Source organism: Clupea harengus, chromosome 2, assembly GCF_900700415.2.
Source record: "Clupea harengus chromosome 2, Ch_v2.0.2, whole genome shotgun sequence".
Lineage (NCBI taxonomy): Eukaryota > Metazoa > Chordata > Actinopteri > Clupeiformes > Clupeidae > Clupea > Clupea harengus.
In genome coordinates this window covers 23,902,110-23,926,153 of record NC_045153.1, presented here as the reverse complement: position 1 = coordinate 23,926,153, position 24,044 = coordinate 23,902,110, and positions in this window count along the sequence as shown.

Sequence of the window (24,044 nt, the reverse complement as noted above, 5' to 3'; positions counted from 1 at the left end):
TACCACACTACTTTTTTTGTGTGCATCCGTGCGCCCTAATCCACATCATCAGAGGTGCTAATTACCGTCCGCAGTGCCACAGGGGGTGTATTTATGGCCAGCTGAATGCCTGGAGAGGGGACAATTACCAGAAAGCAGTAGGCGCAAGAGGCCAGTGAACCATAAACAATCTGAAGGTCATTTGTGTTTGGGCACACGCCGAGGTGCTTCGAGATGCAAGACGCTCACAGTAATTCACCGAGGGGGTCCTGGGTAGATTTTCAGTCCCCCAGTTGAGCCTCAGGCCCATTGTGAGCCCAAAGGAGAGGCTTTTTACAGCCGGTGAGGTGACCAGGTGATGAATGCAAGACGGCCTGTCTGTAAATTTTTATGTGCCAGCCCTGATAATGTTATAATACAGTGGCTGTCACTTATGAGAACTGCCAGCTCCGGCTGAGAGGTGCCAGTCACAGCGCAAGGTCGGGTGAGGAGCAGACAGAGAGAGGGGGCCTCCTCTCTCCACACTTCGTAAGGGGTCTTATTAGATATGGCTTGAGCTTCATTGAGATGCCCTTTTGCCGGCAGTACAGGGGGCTGCATTAATGTATGGAAATCAAAGACGGGTTGGAAAATGATATGGGGAGAGATGGCGGACTCAATGCAGCACACCAATTTTTTTTTTTTTTCAGTGAGTCATTTCTGTCTCATGGCAGAAATTCATATAATCTACCCTGTATGTGTTATTGGTGCTGCATTCTAAATTCCTTAAAGCGAACCTGGTCAAGGGTCACTTTGAAGTTCTGACCTGCGAAATAAGACCTGTCTTATAAACTGACAATGGTTTGGACAAATGTGTCGAATACTACACTAATTACTTCACATTGTACCTGTTGAGATGATGAAAACTCTGCATGAAGACTGAGAGCATATGCAATATAGCCTGTGTCTCCATGACATCTGATGTGGGCTCTGACTCATTTCCCTTTAGTTGCTCAGCTGAACTGAATGAAAGTGCAGTGTGAGCTGGTGCGATAAATAAATATATAAATTAAATGAAATGAAAATGATTGGAGCACTCCTGGTGTTCACTACTGTTTAGGCCACTTAGTTCATACTCTGCATACTGGTTTTAGGTCATTTCTGTGAACGGCTTGTAGGAGAAAAACACATTTTCCTTTGCGACTTAATGTTGACGTTATTGACAGTGGGCTGTCAGGATTTTTTAATACTCATTAGTCTCGTGGCTGTTTAGAGCCACCCAGTAAAACCATCAGATTTTACTTGTACTTGTTCTGCTCTCCAGTAAGTCCAGTCCAGTAAAGCAGACCTGATCTCACATAGACAGAGAGAGTGAGAGGAGAAGGGGATAATATGGAGGGACTGAAATGCTGCATTGCAGGCAGCACACAAAGGCCTCAGTGTCATGTGTTCTACTGGCCAAGCCTTCAGCCTTCTGGGTCTTTTGTGTCAGACACAGTCTCATTCCAGGGTGCTTTTCTTTAGTGGTTGGCTGCAAACAAGGCAATTATCATGGACACACATTTCCGTGTTCCTCTGTAAATGAATAAGAATGCTCCAAATCACCAAACGCATCATAGGAACACAAAAAGAAATGTACCAAATTGATTACCTCTTTTGTAGTCATTGGAAGAGCATATTGTGGTGTTTGTGACATCACAGAATGAAAAAAAGAGATGGGTATTATTTCCAGCCTATTTGAAGGCACTTGTATCTATTCTGTGCTCCATAAAGTATTAACGCAGGTGAAACTGTGTGTTGTGACTGAGTGAGTGCAGTGGGGTTTTTAGGCTTTCTACTCAGATCTCTGTTTCTCTGCGTGATGCCAGTGAAGCTAGTGGTTCTCCACAGGTTGCCAGACAACCAACTGAGATCCAGCTGCTGTCCCCACCCATGCCTTCTCAAGGCTGCATGAAGTACAGCCAGTAGCTTTGTAATTCTGACCTACAGTAGCGTAGCATCATTACCAAAGGGATTTAACTGTAGGCACAATCTCCTTACAAAAGACCTTACAATCTCTCTCTCTCTCTCTCTCTCTTATTGTTGTCTTTTTCTAATGACACTTCTCTACATCAGCAGCACTCTTCTCCCATATCATTCGAATGATGGAATTAGGTTTATAATTGATGCCTGTATTGTACCTACTTAACAGCCGCATCATTAAACTCCACTCATTTAGGCAACACTGCAATTATAGCACAGGTAAATAGATGCAGTCAGTGTTGTTTTTTGCATTACATGTGTTGTGTTACTTGTCATAATGACAAGTCCACCAAGAGCAAAGTGATAAACTGTGGAACTGATATAACACTGTGGGGTATCATGCATAGTCAAAAGAGGGGTATCATGCGTAGTCAAAAGTAAAGCCCTTCATGCTGCCACAGGCAGTGGCTACTGAACCATACACTGTAGCCCTTTGGCCAACTGCTGGCTGAATGGAGAGATTTTCTGTTTGACATGCTCTGTTTTCTGACCAAGTCCTGGTAAATTACTGCATTTGATGTTTGACTAAACGCACATGAAATGACAATAACATTGTTACTTCAGAAGACTGCAGTGCAAGTGAGCTGATTAACTTGGAGTATTTCAATAGCAGCTGTAAGGTGCACAGTCTGGGATGTTATTGGGATGCTACTTTAATAGCTGTAATTTATCTGAGACAAATTAGGTTTGTGTAACTTAAAAATGTAAGATAGTATTTTACAACTACCAACCTATTCATTTAGCAGCCTTTAACACATACTTTACCTGTGTGCTTGTGTGCTGTGTGCCTGAAGTCAAGGAGTGAAGTGTTGCATCAGGTCTGTAGCTACATGCTTTCGCCTCAGTCAGATCTTGAAAGAATTTATTTTGTATTTAAACCCAGACCTCCAAATAATAATGGGCAACACAGATTTGATTTCAGAGCTCCTGGCACCCTGAACATTTTCCCATCAGCACCACTCTGTGTTGTCCATCTGAAATAGTTTGTATCTCCTGCTACCAAGCATGAGTGGATCAAATACACAATGCTTATTTGTTCCGAAACTGGTTTGATAAACAAATGATTTGATTGGCTAGGGTCTGATGTATAGATGCAGTCAGTCTGACTGCTAAAAGCCTGCAGGTTGCCACATGGGAGGTGATGATCCATCGTTAACGGCTCATTCCAGTGAAACGAACGTCCTTGAGTCCTGGTATGCAACGCTTTGTTATGGCGTTACGTATTGATTTATTCCAGTCTTTTACCAGCGGGGTTTGAATAGAAGTATTCTAGGAAATGTTTCATCTCAGAAAGCACTGTATGAATTCACTCTCCTTACCTGCCTGATGGTCCGCTTTATTAACATTGTGTTATCCGCGTGCAATACCTCATGGCTAGATCACTCCCTCCGTTCCTTCTCTCCATCTTAAAGTACTCTTTCGGGGGAAGAAAAGCAAGAGGCAAATGTGCCTGAAGAACATAGGTATAAACTGAGTAAATATGAAAGAGTTGGGTTCTCTGAGGAAGTCATGAAATGTGTAAGATTGGCAAAACAGAACTATTTGCATACACTCAGCTTCAAATATATTGCCCCAAATGAATGAATGAGGAACAGAATGAATGGATTTATGAATTGATGAAAGTGGGAATGGCTACGCTTACATAGCACTTGTGTGCCAATGCAGTGCTTCACGAATCAGAAGATGGGTCTCACCTCCACCAGTTTGTAGCACTGTGATCTTGTATGTACAGTACTACACAGTGCTGTGTGTATTATATCATCTTATATGTACAGTCTACATAAACACATGTAATGACATGCCAATAAGCATGTTGTTGGAAAATGCAGTAAGAGATTGGATTGACTTCAGGATCAGTAATGCTTAATAATCTATTTGCACAAGCGGTTCATAGTATTATTGATGAATAAGTCAGCTAAGCATATTGCACTAAGAACATGGATCATGAAAGCGTTCCTTGATGTGCTTGTTTACATACATGCGCGTTCATTTGCCTACGTGAAATAATGATCAGCACGAGAAAGATGGCACAGAAGAACCAGTGATGGATCATTGTGAAAATTTCTATATATACAGTGTTGATCAACCACAATGCCATTGGTTGTCTAATATCCTTTAATGACACCACAATGAAAGTCAGTGATAAGAGGAATAACTGGGTGGTGGCTGATGTTGGTTCCATTTAAAGACTGTGAAAAAATCCATAAGCAATCTGTAGCAATTGAAAACTGTTGATGAGGGTAATTGTCATTCATTGCCCTTGCAGGAATTCAAATAGTTAGCAAACTCCAGACAGGCAGAAATCCATTTGTACCTTTATTAGAGCAGAGAAAGCCCTGATTTGTGCTGACTTCCTTTACAAACAGATTATGCCATTTGTTTACCTAATAGGTTCTTCGGCATCTTCTGAGGCCTGCACAACTTCAAGGCAATATATTATATCTTCGAGGAGTATTTTGCACAAATCAGTTGCATATCGGTTGGATTAGCTGTTGCTAATATCGCGGTGACTTTGAGGGAACATCTGTCTGAATGATCCTGTCTCAGGACCTTCTTCAGCGTTGAGTGCGTGGATCTTTTCATTAGCCGCATCATTTGCACCCATAATGAACATGGAGTCTGGCCGGGAATGGGCGCCTCACTGTGACGTCCGTGTCAGTCATCCAGCCACAATACAGCATTTTTAAGTGTTGAATGCTGAAAGGCAGCCCTCAACCCAGTTAATGTTTAGAGCTGAGGTCATTGAAATCTCACCGTCTGTTCAGAGCATTTTGTTTTCCAGTCAGACAAAGAAGCACAGCATGAGGCTAGATGAGGTGGAAAGACAGTTTCAGACTGGTTACTGAATATGTAGCAAATAGCAAATTGTGAGGTAATCATTATCACATTGAGATTGTGTGGACCTTTTGGTGTTCATAAAGCATGGACAATAGCCAAGCAAACCACAGATTTAATGGCACTTCATGCAATTACAACTGGGTCCCCACACTTTCCGTAGTCTGTAATGATGTGAGATAATTATTCTATTCAGAATGACAAGCATATGCATAATCAGGGAAGCAGTAATGCCCAGAAATGCTGAGGGCGGCTGCTTGGTGCTGCTCACTGATTCCCCAGCCCGGCTGACCCGTGTCAACAGCCATCTGTCTCTCAGGGATGCAATGCATGGCTGATGCGCTGGGCTGGGTTTTTCAAAAGCATAGTAAGCCTAAGTTACATTGACCAGATATCTGTGAAACACTAAAATGTCCCGGTTATCAACATTCACTACCAATACACCGGTTTTCAGTGTTTACATAGATGTTTATCATCCTCTGTCCCACTCACTTTTCCCTAATCCAGTCAAAAAACATAAACTATGCACCACATGTCTGAACTTAACACTGATTTGTCTGAATGTGTGTCAGTCCATTATCATGTCATTGCCAAGGATGTTGCCATGCTATGACGCTCGTGGCTCTGTCTGCCAGAACCTGTCTGAATGCTTAGCTGTCATCATGCCAAAGAGAAAGTCTTTTCTAAAGACCTCCAGAAATAACTAGTTTTGGTGGATTTTTGGAGACAAAACATCATTTTCGTTTACTGAGGCACTGTCCATGGTGCTAAAAAGTGCAGTCACTAGGTGCGATAACCGCTGAAATAATTGTACCCCATCCTGATGAAATGTATAACTACCTGGCCGGGCATGAATGTGTGTCAGGTCCCAGTTTGTAGGTTTGGAAATCTGGTCACCCTAGTAGTTGGAGAATCCCTCTTACGAATGATCTTACAATGTCAGAGCGTTGCCCGAAAGAACTTGAAAACGTTCGTAGATTTGTATGTGATCCGGAGTAGTCATAGACGTCTAAGAGCTTCTTAACAGGGACTTCTCACCAGCAGGACATACAGGAAAATTACAGAATTTACGACTAACAATACATTTATTGTTTCATTCCATTCCAAGTTCATTCGCCTTTATGTCAATTAGCATGTAGTATGTATGAAGTTCAAAAGGCAGTTGTGGCGCCACCTGATTTTACCAAATTAAGTGATATTACAGCACGGTTTACGTGGACAACGTCCATTAAGTACTACTTAAGGGCAGGACATGTTTGTTCATGTTATGTGTTCGTTTTGGAAATGCATGTAGAAAATGAACGAACGTTCGTAGAATCACTCACTACTAGAGAACACTCGTTACCGATTAGATTCATTGTTACTGGGAAACCCAAGCAGGACCTGGGCACCTCAGAATGTTTTTGTTGGCTTCGTATCTAACACTGGACTTGGTCTAATTCTGAGGCTTTGCCTAATTAAACTTCTGATGTCCTTAAGCTTGAGAAATTGAGTCATTCTTTGAAATATCTCCTGCCTAACTAGATTAATCAATCACTGAATACACAGTCCTCATTAAAATTAAGTATGGAATGGCACTGACAATATCAATGGACAAACTCATTTATTGGAACTAAATAGGCAATTCAAAACAAAATGTTAGACCAACAATCTGTGGTTACCCTTGTAACTGTCCATTAACTTCATGAAATATCTGTTTATTATTTCTATCGAGATACAGACTTTTTGTTTGATAACTGTCTGCATTGCAAACCGGTCCACATCAAGCCCAATTTATTTCTTCCTTAAACAAGTGTCATCTTTATTGACATATATTGAATTGAATGAATGGTGCACACATACAGCTAAGAATTAGCCTTCTTTGTCTCAGATGTCCTCCAGGATGGGGGTCAAGGATTCTTCACCAGATATAAGATCATAAACTGCCAGGACATCTATGGCTATGCCTTTCCTGTTGGGATGATGTATGGGGCGATCTTCCCAAGTCATTAGTCTGCAGAGAACTCGTATGGAAAACTGGCCATGTGATTTGTTACATTTTACACTCGTTGAAAGCATGTGGCCCTGTGTGTCACACTTTTCTTCTTCTGGCTTACATTGATATAAAGTCCCAGGCTGCATTACTCATCTCAGAGGATTAAGAGTGAAACAAAGTGGCAACACCAGCACCCTTGCATTTCATGGTGTGGTTAGGCATCTGTTTGGGTTTTGTTCTTGTTCGGGGGAATCCCTTGGCGATCCTCTCCTTCGGGTGGACTGTACATCATTCTTTAGCTATGTTTACGACAGAGGGATTCATATCGCCATTTCTTTAAGAATCACTAAGATAACTCACGTCAGGGTTAAACAGCGCCGGGATCTGCAGCCGCAGCATACTTACCATATTTACTGCCCACAATTTCCAAAGGAAATTACCTCTGCAAAGGGAAAAGGGCATTTACAAAATCCCAACCCTAAATTTCAATTAAGATTGAGTTTCAGCGCTGGATATATATATACATATACAATATATATATATTGTTCCCTGACAACCAGAAGATGGTGTCTTTATTTTGAGTTGCATGTACCCAACACCAAGTCGCACATGGCAAGCCGCCTATGAGCAGCCACATCAAGAGGAAACAGAGCGATGGTTGATTTGAAAAGAATAATGGCTTTTTAATTTGGAAAGCAAATGAGTTCTCTTCCATCTACATGTGTGCCATCTGTCCATATGAAGACAAAACTGCTGCCACAACACATTACATTCACTGACATCATATTACATCTTAAGAGTTACATGAGGCGAGTCTTTGTTACCACACTGAGATTGAAACGGGGGTGCTGATTAAAGAGCCCCCAGTGAAACAGATAGGGTGTAGATTTGTGACACTTCCTAGTTCTTTTTGTTCAAAATTTCCTGCGTTGAAAGTCACGGAACTGAAGCTGTAGCTTTGATTAGCAGTAGTTGTGACTTTGCCACCTTTGTCTGCGTGTCACCCTTTCCACGTGTGGATGCTGTTTGCAGCTGCGCTCCCCACCTTACTGTATCTGCAGCTTGTCCGCCTGTGTTCCTTCAGAGGGAGTCAGCATCTGTCTGTTTATGCCACTGATGTCTTGATGTCTCATCTGCTGAGCTCGCTCTGACATGTTTTGCCTCCGTCTATCAGGCTATTTATCCTGCTGCCTATCACCCAGGCTCTAAAGAGACCGAAATAGAAAGTGGTCCGGACCAGCTATTGCACACATGGGTTTGTGGGTTTGGCTGGTCCAGTTTTAATGACTCTGCACCATCACAAGACATTTCTGCTGCTGCTGCCGCCGTGGTTGTAGTTCGACCTCTGACCCGTTTGGAGACGTCAGGCCTGAAATTATGGGATAAACAGCTGCCTGTGGACTGTCAAGTGAGATGAGGGGAGAGCGAATCTGCTGAGGCGGACAAAGTTGTTGGGGACATTGATTAAACAATATTTCTCCCCGCTGGAGAAGTGAAGGGGGAGGAAATATATATGCATTCTCTGTGTGTGTGTGTGTGTGTGTGTGTGTGTTTGTGTGTGTGTGTGTGTGTGTGTGTGTCTGTGTGTCCTGTGCCCCACGATACAGGGGGTTTAAAAAGGATGGGTTATTTTAATTTACAAGGCCAAAACCCTATTTTTCTCCCACGCACATCTTCAAAGATCCTGGGCAAAAATCCCAGAATTAGAGCCGACATGCAATTAGATGGATTTCTGCTTCGTAAATCCTAGTTTGCAACACTTATTTTTTTCCTAATTAGTGTGTAAAAGGCCGGTGCGTGTTTGAGATCACTCCTACAGTGTCATGCACACAGAGAATAAATTAGACATGTCCATTGAATTTGCGTTTATGATCCTTTGTCCGTGACCCATCCCAATGGGTAATCAAGTAAAGGGATAACAGTGCTGTCTAAAGAAGCAAAAGGGAAGACAAAGCACAGACCATCTCTATGCTCCAATAGTTTATCTGAGTCTCATCTCCTCGTCTGCCTTGTGCCATGAGATTTCATATATCCTAATGTTATTAAAAACCCAACAGCAGGGATATGTCTCATATTTTCTCCACTATGCTTTTGTTATTTCATTTTTAACAATATAAACTTCAAATGAAAAGGCACTCCCCATTCCGGAGAACACTGGACTTACATTGTGCAATCATCTCTAAATATAGCATAAATATGCAGAGAAAAATGATCAAAATCAGTTTCATCACCTGCATCCCATTACATTTTAATGACAGAGTTGTGCGAGATAATGGTCTAATTATAGCCTCATAATTGAAGTACCAAGCACCAACTTGTAAATATGCAGAAAACAAATCCTTATGGCACAGATCTGCCTATTAAAAAGCAAATGCCCAACAGCCCAGACTTTGTACAAGGCATTAATATTGATGACATTCTGTATGTGGATTGAACAATGAGGCTGAAGCGTATCTCAGATGTATGGACTTCCTGCCATCTGCACACATCTATGAGACATTAGAAAACCCACCACAGACAGTAAATGAGTTTGAATAGTCTTACTGATGCATTGTAACTTTAAGGGCATACAACACAATAATAATATTAATAATAATAATGCATTACAATGTTTGGTATAAGCATATGTATCTGTTCGCGAATGATCATAATTATGTCTATAAAACCTCAGGAATCCATTATTTGATGTTATCAGATGATACAGGCAAACTGATGAATATACATATAAAATGATAACCTAAAGGTCTGTTAAATAACAGTCCCAGCCTACATGAAATGAGAATGCCTCAATCCAGATAACAAAATAGTAGGGTTAACATTTCTCTCAGTAAACATCTTCCAAAGACATTTCTTAGTTGCCGCAACACTCTAATATTGAGCAGGACTTATGGAAAAACACATTCTTCACAAACATGCTGATACCTCTTGTCTTTAATGGATTTCACTCAAACTGTCTTAGGTCACAGTGGTGAATACTGGTGTCCTGAAGTCAGCCACTAATTTAATCCCTGAGGAAGTCAAGGGAGTTTGGGGGACCCAAAGGAGAGTATTAACCCTAAACTCAAGGGCCCTGGAGTCCTCAAGCCTTCAGAGATCCATGCACCCTAGAGTTCTCACAGGGGAGACCTTGAGGTCCAGAAAGGCTTATGTTTTTACCATATTTTCTGACATTAAAATACCAAATTAGAAATGGGAGAAGTTGTGACACCATGAAAATGTAGTCATTTTCACAACCTCTTGCCTTAATGAATCACTTAAGACATTATGTAGCCCTGTGCTATATTTTCCTTTTATTTTCTTCATGTAAAAATTGTTTAATATACTATGCCAAAATGTATTTAATTTTTCAATGGCCTGTATTTTTATTTTCATTTGTATACTTCGTTTCTGTAACTTTGTTGGCTGTTATGATAATGTGACCTTTGAACCACAACCTGTGGTAACAGACGCTGGAGGTGGAGGGTTGATGAGGGGAGAAGAACCGAGAAGATGGACGAGACCGGATGGCTAGTCTGAGCTCGCTATTCATAACTTTACAATTACACTGTTATTATCTATGTGTAGGCTATAGGACGAGATTTGAACTGGTTTAAGTTTTCGGACAGATAACTAAGACTGTGTTCTTGGACAGTTTATTGAGTTTGAGAACGTGAGTAGCCTGCCTCGTGACTCCTAGCCTGGGCGCTATTTTAGCTCATAGTGCTCAGACGCAGTCACCATCGTCCTCGGTGCACACGGGACTTTGACGACTTTGCTGAGTTGCCGAGACAGGATTTATTTGCCGCTCGTTTGTACAATATGGATGGACAGAACGGAGTAGGGCCAGCACCTACAGGTCGACACGAGGAATGGGGCTCCACGCACGCTTCCACACACAGGACTATCCACTCTCTTCCCTTCCAACGTTCCAACGCCTCAAGGTAAACGGTTCACCTTTTTGTTTGCCTTGAGCAAAGTAACCGTGTCGTTTATGGTCACTATCTAGGCACCCAAGAAATGAACAGGCCTGCAACGTTGGGGGTAATGTTAGGTTATGCTGGCATAGCATAGGACATTTGTATTGGACTGCGTTCTATTTCACTGTTTGCTGATACATTTGACTGTGTTCTATTTGCATTTATATATATGTGTTCTATATGCATTTTAATGTTTTAATTTGACTTCATGTGCCATTTTGGTAATCTTTTTTATTCGGTTTATGCACCAGGGCGCTAGGTTCATTTTAGAGTTTTTGCCTGAGTTGCTAGCTCTAAAGGCTATCTAGCTTTTGGCTAACTGTAAAGGTGACCTACCCTACCCAAATGCAGATTTGTGCATTTCTTCGAAATTCATTGTTTTGAGTGAACAAAGGTAATTTCATTTCAAGGGTAAGAAAGAAACATTTTATTTTAAAAACGTTGTTGTAATTTAATTTAATAATTTACACAGTAAACATTTTCTACTTTTTTTTTTTTTTTTACAAAAAGGGAAGATTCCTGATTTCATCGCATTTACTATGCTAGTAATTTAGTTTAATTAAGGATGGCTTAAGATAGTTTAGAAACAGTTCATTCCCTTAACACTACAAAACCTAAAACAAAACCATCTAGGTCAGGGGTCGGCAAGTAACTTGGGCCGCGGGGCCAGTATTTTTCCTCGCCACTAGGTGGCGGGCCAAAGTCTGGGTTACTGCATATTAAGACGCTGCGATAGGTGCACTCCCAACAACTAGGCCTACATGGAGAATGGATGGGTCTACTACAAATAACTAATGATAATAAACCATGTGAATGAGCCCATTGGTTGTCTGTTTGAATAATTTAATTATTTTAACGAACTCTGTCTTAACCCCCTGTCAATATAGCCTTGCCTATTGTGAATAATAGCAATGACGAAGTTTTTTCAACATTGAGCCTCCTAATTAGACCTAGGCTACTACTTAGAGTCCATCTTAGACTACTTTTATTTCGAAATAGTTGGTTGACGCACCTCCTTACAATGTTTATTGTTTGGGAAAATAGCGTGCAGAGAGAAATTAGCATACAATGTCTTTGTCAAAAGGTCTGAAGAGGAAAGTTGACAACGACAACAGAGCCTATTAAACTTTGCCTTCATCTTACCCGGCTTCACTAATGGAAAGCCCATGTGTCTCATCTGCAACAAAGTTGTTGTGGTTTGCAAAGGGTACAATGTCAATGATCTAGCTATGACTCTTCAATTTAAGGAGTGATGAGGCTGGTGCACTCAATAGCACGCTATCGACTAACATTACCTCAGACAAGGTAGCTAGCTAGCAGGTTAGCTGGCAAAATAGTCTTACAAAACGAGATGACGATACAAATTTTAAAAGATGTTTTTTCTGACTTCCACTAACAGAAAACAGCCGATTACCCACGTTGTCATTATTGGTGCACAAAAACAGCTCTCACTGACTGACACCGGTGCTTGCTTTGTAGTAACAAAGTGACTTGTCATTTATATGAGTGAGGGAACGTTAAAATTCGCTTTATTGAACGTCCTACAAAAGTCCCCCGATAAAAGTGTCATGGGTTTACGATCCATTTAAATTTCATTGATCTAGCGATGTCAATTCAGAGATGCTAGTTATAAACCAACCGACACTTCTCTGTGACAGCCATACGAAATCGTTACGAGAGGGTTGCCTTGCCAGAACAAACAGGAGGATGCTAGATAATATTACTATTTCTAATACGTTTTTGAAGTCATCCAAACGTGGTGGCTCGTCATCGTTGGTGCACATAAATACTGTCTCATCCAGTGAGAATAGACGCGGGCGTTTAGGATTACTAGCCATAACTGTAAAACACACTGTTTCTCCTCAGGCGATCTGTCAGTAGTGAGATGTAGCGATAACAAACTTCAGAAAAGTCAATGACAGGAAACCCAGTTTCCGGTTTTAAAATAAAAGTAAAATGTTAATCTAACCATTAGCGGGGTATTATTTCATGAATTAATGTTGTAGTATAAAAACTGTCTCTTTAAAAAAAACTGCTACGATCGGAATAATTTGACGGGCTCAAAAAATTAACTGGCGGGCCACAATTTGCCCGCGGGCCGCCTGTTGCCGACCCATGATCTAGGTTAACACACATATAGTGTAGTCAATTGTTAAAAGGAATGTAGGGAGCGCCCCAAATTAAAAGTTAGTTAATTTAAAGTGTCATGCCCATCGTAGGGGCATGGGGGCGCTACATTATACACCTTAAGTGGTGAGAGATATAATCAGAGTATCAATGTAAAATGGCCATGTCTGCATGGAAGCTTGTCAGTGGCCCATAGTGTTCAGTTCACATCTACTTATAGCTGCTCACAAACATTTAAGAACAGGTCAACTTTATATGAATGAAGTGATTCACTTTGTTCCATGTTTCTCGACAACACAGCAATATGTGAAACACCAAGTATCATTATCCCCTTGCACTTGTAAACAGACCTGTATGTAGAGGTGATCTGGTTTTCATGCCTGTCTTTAGTAAGTCTTCTGGGAACACCCTCTGATTAATGACTTGGCTGTTAAATTAAAGTCTTTGTACAAGGGTGTCATTGCACCTGAGTGAGACTCATATGACCTCTGTCTGGTCACATCCACGTCCCTCCATAAGTGCAGAACAGCATGGCCAGCCCAGTGGTTAGACTACTGAGCCCATGTTAATAATACGATTCCCCTTCTATGCAGCGCCTCTCTATCGATGATTAAATGATTCTTAACTTTGTCTATTGAGGAGAGGGAGGAGGAGGAGAGGGTTGTCTAAATGTAAAGAAGTCCGGCGTCTCGGTGCTCTGGCCTCCACAGTCGTTCAGCTATAATGGATAACAGTGCCAAGTCTGTAATTACTCACTGTCTCTCTTCCCCACTGTTTTCATTACTCCCCTTAGGATCTGTCACTGTCGAGGCAAGGTGTCTTTGGATATCTCCCTTTGTTTGGCTCTGGGACCCCCTCTTGTGAATTTCCACCTGAAACGTTTCGGTAGGCATCCTCCACCTCATGACGGGGTGTTTGTGTGAGTGTGTGTGTGTGTCTGTCTGGAGGGAGGGATGGTGGCAGGGGTGGCAGGAAGCCTGCTAGTGAGAGGTTCAAATGGCTGATTCGCATGCGAGGGAGATGTCGGCGTTGGAGCGAGGGGACCACTGAGACCTGTTTCCAGGTTTTACACCATCTCTGAGTTACTCACTGCACGCTTCGAGGCATTAGCCTTCGTTTCCGCCTCCAGGATGACACTATGGATTTTTATCACTCCTCTCCTCCACACTTTCATCAGTTCCTTTTCTTGAATAATTCAAACTTCGAGTGTATGATGATTATTATATTCAATAGGCAGTGTCCCTATAGCACCGGGATCTTTTTAATAGGCATTGATCTTGCCATTGACTGTGTGGCATTGATTTTAGAGTTTGAGAGCCTTAAAAGTCACCATGGACTTGAAGGACTTCAAATCTATTACCCTTGTACAGGAATGAAATTCTTTCACCGGGGTAACTTTGCAGCACTTTGTGGCAGCACTTCCCAATACAATTTAATTACAACTTCCCTTGAAATCACAGTGGACTGCTTTTTCTTGCTGAGAAATATGTGGAGATTTCACTCAGCTTACAAGGTGATGTTCAGAATATGGCATACAATGGAACAGGTGGGTCATTCACAAATAAAGTAAGACATTCTTGATTTGATCAAAATGTCAGTGTGAAGACGTGATCGTCACTACAGATGAGTATGTGCTCTGACTGCCATGTCATCGAGCCTCGCTCTTTGGCGTTGCGGTCAGAGTGCATGTTTGGCACCCTGTAGACCAGGGTTCGAGTCCGGGTGGGGTGACCACACTCTCTCTTCGCTCCAAATGGTGTCAGAAGTGGGATGGCTCGTTGTGAGGTCATTGGAGGCGTGCCTGTAAAACTGTGTGGGGGACCCCCAGGTAGGTTGACCCCTGTGTGTGGGACCCCATAGATGGGTGAAGCACTTGTGTGTGGGGCGCTCTGGATGGGAAAGGTACAGTTGGTGTATGCACGAGGAATGCCTGTGTGCGTGAAACGCAAGGGTGCGCTTCCCGAAGGTGAGGGCAGTGTGACGATGTGATCGTCACTACAGATGAGTATGTGCTCTGACTGCCATGCCATCGAGCCTCGCTCTTTGGCGTTGCGGTCAGAGTACATGTTTGGCACCCTGTAGAGCTGGGTTCAGGTCTGGGTGGGGTGACCACGCTCTCCCTTTGTGACCTCACAGCATTTCACAGTTAAGTACGTGCGTTTTTCATTATCTGGAGAGAATATGGGACAGAATATGTTAAATGCATGAATATCTAGAGTTGGTAATGTCCATTAGTCATGAAATTATTATAATAAATCATGTAAAAAAAAGACAATACATCTTGTCAAAGGAGACGAGTAATTACATCAATGAGGTATAATAGCCCTGAAAATGGAGTGGTATTATAACCTAAGTGTTGGAAATTCCTGTGGGCTCGAGGGTGCCTTTCAAATAAGCTTTTAAAAACACTTCTCCAACCACTGTGAGAGAGTCATGTGTAGTAAAATAATTTTCCTTTTGCATTTGAAGCAGCAGTGTGTTGCCATGAGCGATCCAGAGCAGCTGGATCTCTTCCATCTTTTAAGTGAGCATGGTAAAACAAAATTAAAAACACGACATGCGCCCAGCATCATGTGGACACATGCATGATACACAAACACGATGCATGGCTGCACAAATCCTGCTCTCAACCCCCCCCACCCCCCTCCCACACACACACTCTTTCATTTAATTTTTATTGAATCCCTTGTTTTTGGTATGCTGGTGTTAAAATGGTAGGCGGGAGTTGAGCAGCATGCACAATGCATTCCGAGGTTAATTAGTATTACTTCGGGAGTTAGTGCCTCATCAAGTAATTCAAGGTTAGCGAAGGACCAAGGGTTATGATTTAATGACGAGCCACGTTGTAAAATGATATTTAGCAACATTCACTCTGACGGTATAATCAAAGGTTAATTAATAAGTTTGGAATATTTCAATTATTCAAATGTAGGTTTCCTGCACCACATCACACTGAAGCCCATAAATAAGGTCACAGGCCTCATTTTTGCATCCCACTTTCATCCTTTGTTGTTTTCATGACTACATGTGAGTTGTTTATTGACTGAGTGTAAACAGAGGCAGAGGGATGTGAAGTGGTTTGATGTCAGGCTGTAGGCCCTAGTTGAAAAACAGAACGCACAAAATAGTTTTTTTGATGTTTCATTTCACACAATATTACTGTGAGGTCTCCCCCCCCCCCCCCCCCCTCCCGCTAACTGTACCATTCCCTGATGGCTTAGAGAATATGAAGTAATTGTTTTTTAGGAAGGTGAATGTATGTGTGTGCTTAGAACATATCCAGCCAGTCGTAGTGCCGTATATGTCGCATACACCCCTGGAATCCATTTATCTTGCTGCCTTGGTTGCATGCTAGTGGCTAATGATATGTTTTACTTGAACCCGTATCACTGGCCAAGGTATCACAAGAAAAGAATCATGTGACATTAGTGTTACTCATCAGCTTAATGTATGCTATGTGTATGATATATTTTATTATTGTCTCGTTATCTATTATCATGACAAAAGAAATCTAAAATGTCTAAAAAGACATTTTCCCTCAATCTGTTTTTCTGTGCTGATTTTTTTCTAGTGGTTAGAACATGCTCCTCCTCCTCCGCTTCCTCCTCTCCCTCCTGGGAATCCCATACACAATTACTTAATGATTGTTTTATGTGCCATAGGCAGATGAATTACAGCAAATATGTTAATTAGGCAATAAGACAGCTGATACCGTTAACTACAGGTGGCAAATATAGCAGATCCAATTTATTTTAAGCATGATTTAAGACAACATTTTTGTAAGCAAGAAAACTATTTGGTGTAGTTCATAAAGTAACATATGCATTAAATGTTTCATCCAGAACCCTTTAACTGAAATTGTTCATTGCACTGGTTAGAATGAATGTCTGTAATTACTGTAACTAGAGTGCCCTGATGTAAACTGTTTATCAACATTTAATTAATCTCTTCTTTTTATGCATTATTGTATTGCATTGTCATAGTGGTTACAGTTTGTTCATGCCAAAGATTCCTCAACATTTATGTGAAAACATTTGCTGACTTTTTTTAATGAGGTATTTAGGGACTGTTCACTCTAATCTAAGTTAACAAACAAGTAGTTGTGTAAAGTAAGATAATTTATTTCAAAATAAGATTAAAAGTACATAAATACAATCTCCTAGATACTGTGAAGGGTAATTCTAAATTTAATTTTAAATTCACCATTCCTCTATATGTTTTTGAAAGATAATGGGTTTTAAGTTCCCATGACACTATTAATTAATCTGGCAAAAGTCAAGGGCTAAGTGATTTGTCCAATATTTAATTGGATGATAAGTTATCTCACAGACAATAGTTTATAAGTAATTACGGCAATTCTCAGCTGTAATTAGGCTTTGTTGCTAATCTACATTTTTGGTGTTCACCTGGGTTTGAAGTTTAATTGTAAATATTTGTATTTCTTGAGGCTTCATGTAACTCTTACAGTTTACAGCAAATCTGTTTAGCACATGCAGGAAACAGTACCTGAGAATGTATATGCTGAATGACATCAGTGTCTCTTAAGTCTTACACGCAACTCTTGTATATACACATTCAAGAGGAGAAGTACAGTCAGGGTTGTGACATCCCTTGTATGTCAAAAGAAGGAGCATTGAACTGGAATTCTAATGATCTGTAAGCAGGTAGAGTGTACATGCGAACATGCAGCGGGAACGGCTTAGCTTCTGCCTGCTGAGTGAACGATCAGACTCGCATGGTCTGTCAGCTGCTTCTAATTGTGACTAAAAATAGATGTGTTGAGAAGTGACAGGACAAAGCTCACAGCTACCTTCAGTGACTTCCTATCCTTACTCTGCTGCTGCTAATACTAAAATAAAGGATTATTATAAAACGTTGTAATAATCTTACAGGCATGATTATTGTTCCCCAAGTATGACCATGAGCTCCAATAAAAGCCTTGATTCATAGGCTGTCAACCAAAAGGTTGATGCTTTAGCACTTGATAATTTGGTGAGTCTGTACAAGAAACACATTTTGTGTCGTGATGAAAAACATGCCATAGAACCACTGGAATGACTTCATGGTTGAGTTTCAGTTGAATATCAATCAAATATCTAAACTGGTATTCTGGAGGTTGCTGAATTGTTTGATAGATGTTTAAACCTCTTATAAATCTCATAAATCAGCATAGTGTAAGCGGTGTGGTCTACTGCACTGACAAACCTGGTTACTGCTTGTGATTTACTTCTCCAAGCAAGTCTCGTTGCAACCTAAGGGTAGCACACCTAAGCTAATATGACATGAAAGCCTCAATAGCGAATGCCTTTTAGCACTTTGGTTAGTTGAGCTAACTGAACCAGAATCAACTAGGCGAATAGTAGTATAATTAGTATAGTATAAAAGGAAGTATTGATTGTTGGGTTTCTCAAACTCACTGATCTAATTCAGTTTTTTACTGACTCACTGACAGTGTTCCTCATTGACTTCATCGATTTAGATACGATAGGCAGTGTAAAAGTGATTTGAATGTGTTTGTGGACAGGCAATCTTCTTAAACTTCTTTTTTTTTAACTTTCAGTCACTAAGATTAACTGAATGCAGACTGAAATGGAATGGAAAATGATAGCCTATTTTAAGAAGTAACAATGTATTGTATGTTCTGCAATCATGCTAATTTAAATTCCCACTTGTATACTACAATCTACTGTGCAAATGAATGTGTTTTTGTCCAAATCGACTGGAACGTCATGGGACATACTGTACTGAGATGTCTGAGAAACGGATATCAAGGACATAATTTTGTCCTTGAAAAAAAATGAGCTCCTTAGTGCAACATAAAATAAACACTTTGCCCATATTTGTCTGGAAGTTTGACTAGTCTGCTTCATTAATTTGTTATGTTGTCTCTAAATCTTCCACTGGGTTCAACATAATTTCACTTCTTTTTCGTTCCCTCTATGTCTTTTCTCTGCTTTTTGTATGTCTCTGGGCTACTACAGAAGACTATTTTACTATTCATGGATAACAACCTGAAGGATAGGGGTAAAACCAAGTTTCTGATTATAGAGAAACATATATTCTTTGCCAACAAATAGGAGCAGATGGATATCAAACATGAATGACAGAGGTTCAAAGGGTTATCACTAGTCCTGCCAATTACCACACTCCAGGTGGGTGAGAAAGATGTTGAGATCAAAGGAGACCTTCAGATATGCTATTATTGTAAGGCCATAGAACTGTACATGGAACTGTAGACAGTTTCATAAGATGTTTTCTTGTTTACCTGATTGTTTTGTTTTGTTGTGTTGTCATTATTGTTGTTTGTATTTAAAAGCTTACAGTTCATGTAAAAATGCCCAATGTTTCTCTGTATAATTCTAAACATAAAGAGCACCACTGAGTTAAGATACGATGTCCCAATGATGGCATGTTATTAAATATAGATTCTGTCTTCAGTTCAAATGAACTGTGCTGTGAATTTAGAAATTGTATTCATGCAAATTCATGCACCCCTGGATTTTCCTGGCAGAGTTCACTCTTGACAACTGCAGCTCCGTGTGACATAGTAATCAAAGAGTGCAGCTCCTGCACCCTCAAAGTTCCTCATGCTCTGGAGTACTCAAATAAAATGCTAGCAGTTGAAATGGGTACAGAGAAGGGAAACCATGAGAAGAAAAAAAACACAGGAAGCAGATTTTTCATATTGGGTATAATTTAAAACCCTTTTTTTTAACCACTGCTTGTGTAAAATGTATTTCCTTTTACTGCACCAAAAATTGGAAGAACAGCACATCATTTATATCATAATTTAAAAATGTAATAGCAGCAGCGAATACAGCCTTCAACAAAAAGCACTATTGATTTAGACCAGGTGTAGCTTCCAACTCCAAAGATGTGTAAGTTGTAGTTCTCTGTTTTGCCATAACCGAGTAATCCTCTCTGCCAAGATGCCATCCTCCGGACTCCTGACTTCATGCACAAACCTAGCAACTTTTTGACTGAGTTGTAAATGTGGCTACTTTCCAGCCAAAAACTAAAATAAGAACTCAACTAATGTTAGTGGAGTGAATCTAAAAAAAAAAAAAACCCAAAAACTAAATCAGTAGAAATAAGAAACATTAGCATCAATGCTAAATCACTGTCAGCATTTTGAGTGAGCAGAATATAAATGCCACCTTAAAGTATCTGTATGCAGCCCAGACACCAAGCCCTTACAATTGATACTGCATTCCAAATTCACAATTTTGGAGAGCGTAGTCTCCCTCCTCCCCAGACTTGAAGCTCATGCTGGTTGCCAGGTTGAGGACACTGAACCTTCACGAAGGAGCGCCAGATGAGCTCAACATTAAACTTTGACAATGGCAAGTGAAGATGAGTCCTAAACTGTAAGTAGATCATCTTATGAATGTTTGTAGTGTTTTTATTGTTTGCAAATTATAAATCAGCTCATATGATTAAGTTGATAAGTTACTTCTTTCCAAGCCTGATTATGTTAACTTATTGGTCAATTTAACAGGTAATGTACAAATAATTTTACATCTATTTCGAAGTAGTAGCTTACTGTTCCTCCCTGTTGCAGCCCAATGCAGATCTCAGTTATGAAGTGCCCTCCCTAGTGTCAAGTGAAGCCAGTGAGGGCTGGCCAGGTGCCACGAATACGAGAGGCAGAGAGCGGAGAGGATGAGCTAGAGAGAGGAGGCGGAGGAGAAGAAAGAAAGGTCCTAGTGGTACAATAGGCAGAGAAGGAGCAACGGAGAGAAGAGAGAGTGCAGGTTCTGCCTACTCGTCAGGTTAACATGACTGAAATCTATGAGGTCAGTGATTGAAATGCGTGAAAAATTGTGAGCCATTCCCATCGCCCACACATACACACAAAAGACAACACGTGCAAGCATATTGTTACATTTGTGACGCAAAAAACAGGTCTGGTTCGCCTCAACATAAGTTGTTCAGTGATGCTAAATAATATAGCCTAAATATAATAGCTGTAGGAATATTTGTATAGTTGGTGAACATGGATTCATTTATGAGAGTATGAATGGTGTTATTTAGACAGTCCGTGAGAAAATGGGCGTGGTGACAAACGGATAACACGCTCTGATTGAGTGAAGGTCAGATAGCGGGGTGAGATCTAATTGGCCGTAGGTAGATGGGTGTGAGCGAATTACTTTAAAAAATATGAACATGCCATTCATACAGGGAGATTCTCCATGGAGCATCTTCTGTTGAAAGCTTACAGCCTTTCAATAAAGAATCCGCAGATATGCCTGTTTGGCTTTATCTTCTGATTGCGAAATCTCTAAGTTGGTCTTTTCACTGCAACATAGCCTAGTGAGCTGCATAATGCCAACATAGTCTCTCACTTGCACTGCACAGCAGTCTAATAAACCTGTAATAATTATTCTATGGTATTGGAAATAAAAATCTGCAAGATTTAGTGAGATCCCTGAGATTCAGTGTCACGTACGTGGGACATAACAAATGTAGAACATTTGTGAGTCTCACGGAAAACGAGATTTGACAGGTATGGCGTGGTCCAAGACGCAGAGTACAGGGAGGGAGAGCCAGAGGAAGAACGGCAGAGATAGGAGAGAGCGTCTTATAGTGGCACAATTTGGTTGTCACAAAATTGAACAAAGTCTTCTAATACAGCAAATGTATTACATATTGGTCTTTTAAGTTTTTATAACAAACCGTGGGGGGTGATTTAGCCTAAGAGTTGTCTGTAACCTTTTTTCTGCTTTAGCATATTGGCAGCAACATCTTTATTTTTGTGATACAAGACAACAACTCACTGTGTGGTTATCCTCCCTCTGAGTTTGCAGCTGTTAGATAAGTAAATAAATGAAAATTAAGAAAATGTACAAGCATAGTTTAAATGTTAAATGGTACATGAGTACTTTGGCGACTCATGACAGGCATCGGTATTTAAAAAAAGTTCTCAATATTATATGGCAATTGTCCTTTTAGCCAAATGCTTGAACAGATACATTATCCCATGCAATGGCTTCAGAGAACTTAAGTGAACTGGATATTCTTTTGTTAGCCTAAATTAAATTACGTGGCATATAGCTTGCTGCAACCACTGCATAACTTATAGCATGCTAACATTGTGCCTATAAAAAGTATTCACCCCCTTGGATGTTTTTACCTTTTATTGCTTCTATAAATCAATCACGGTCAATATAGTAAGTAGGCTTTTTTTGACAAAAGGAATGACTAAAAAACCCTCTTTAATATCAAAGTGAAAACAGATTTCTACAAAGTAATGTCAATTAAATAAAAATATGTAATGTAAAATAAGTGATTGCATAAATATCCCCCCCCCCAGGGGAACAGGAGGGTATCTACTCTAGATCGAATTAAGAAATTGTGCTTTGAAATCAAGTAATCTCTGCTGGTCATTCCACCCCTCCCTCACCACTTGCTCTTGTGTTTTGTCATAACAATAATAAATCAGATATAGCTAAATTAGATTACATTTTCTATGAATTGCACTACTGAGGACATGGTGAAGGCTTAGAAGGGCGGAGCTAGCACTCGTGTGAAACGTGCTTTTGCTTATTCTTGTCCAGAGTTTATATGGATCAGCTAACAGCAGGTGCCCCATAGAGAAAGAAAGTTACATAATTGGCAAAATAATGAAACTGTAAGTTAGCAGCTGGCTCCGTTACCACTGCAACAGTTAACTTCTCTCCATTTTTCACAATGTGTTTACAGTGTTGTTACCAATATTCTGAGAGGAAAGTACAAGTGCCCCCCCCCCCCCTTTTAAACAAAAGTTAGGAGGCTGGATGTGTAGATCTGTAGTGTATTGCTGTCTTTCCGTCCAGCAATGGAGGTGGTTCATGAAGCATCTTGGTGTGTGTCTGCTGTGCAGGCCCTCTTAAAGGCATCTACTCCTCCTATAATTTTGTGTGACAGTTGCTGTGGCCAATCAGAATTGGTTTCATTTTCATCTTCTGGTCTCATCACGTCAGCCAGTTCAAGTGTGGCTAGTCTGGCTTTCACACAGAGTTTCTGCATATTCACCAGACAAAGAAAAAGACTACACCAGGTCAGCAGAGAAAGAAATGCGATAACTGAAAGAGATGAGAGTGAGTGTGAGAGTGAGGAATCAGGGACCAGAAGCTGCTGTAGAGTAGTAGCGCTTACAACAAAGACTGGAGGCTGGGGGTGTGAAGTTTCAAATTATCCTTGTATATCTTCAGATGAAGGGGAGTACTGCGTGCTCTGCCTGACCTTAGTGCTGTTTTGGCAGTATTGATCACGCTGTTTAAAAAAAAAAGATACAAGGTTGAAATACAGGGTCGGCACAGTGCTGCCCACAGCAGCTCTCTGCACTATATTTATGCTCTTTCAACAGCTGGGTCAAATTGTGTTAAAATATCTGTTGAACGAGTATAGTTATGTAGAAATAAATAATTTGACAATACCGTTAACACTGAAGTAGAAAATACCTTTAACGCTGTAGTAACACTGTAGTACCCTTAACACTCTAGTGTAGTAACACTGTAACTATGTAGTGTTGTTAATCATTCATAGAGGTGATTTTATGTTTAACTCTTCAGAGCTAGTTCCCTACCTAGCTTATGTAAACATTCAGGAGTTCAGAGAGTTCGAAATAATCTCATTGTGTTGACCCACTGTTTTTCCCATGAAGCCTACATGACATGTAGTGTTAGCTGCCAAGAACACCTTTGAACACAGTTGAAAAGGCTCTACCCTTTTCAATTAAATTCTGTAGGAATGACAAAATCACTGCTACAGAGCATTGATAAGGGAGTTCGTTTGCATTAGCGCACCACCATTCAAACAATCATAAAGGGATCTAGTGGATGAGGCTCTGACATTCTGTATGGCCTTAATCACATGAGGCAGAAAGCTCGATGTGCTCAAATTAAACCACTCATTGGTCGTGCCCATAGTGCCAGCCACTCTGGTGGGGGTGAAAGATTTCCTCCCTTGCCTGAGTCAGTAAATCCCTGCAGAATGGAAGCATCAATGGCTCGCTGTACAGTGGTTGCATTATCTCCGCCAGCTAGTATTTCCCTGGCCAACGGGGGACTATCAGCACCATTGTCAAACCCTTTTTCCTCACTCTGAGTTGAATGGGGGAAATCAGAGCTATGGGGGAAGAGCGTGCAGGAGAGTGTCTTGCCCCTCATGAACTAACGTGTCTATCCCTA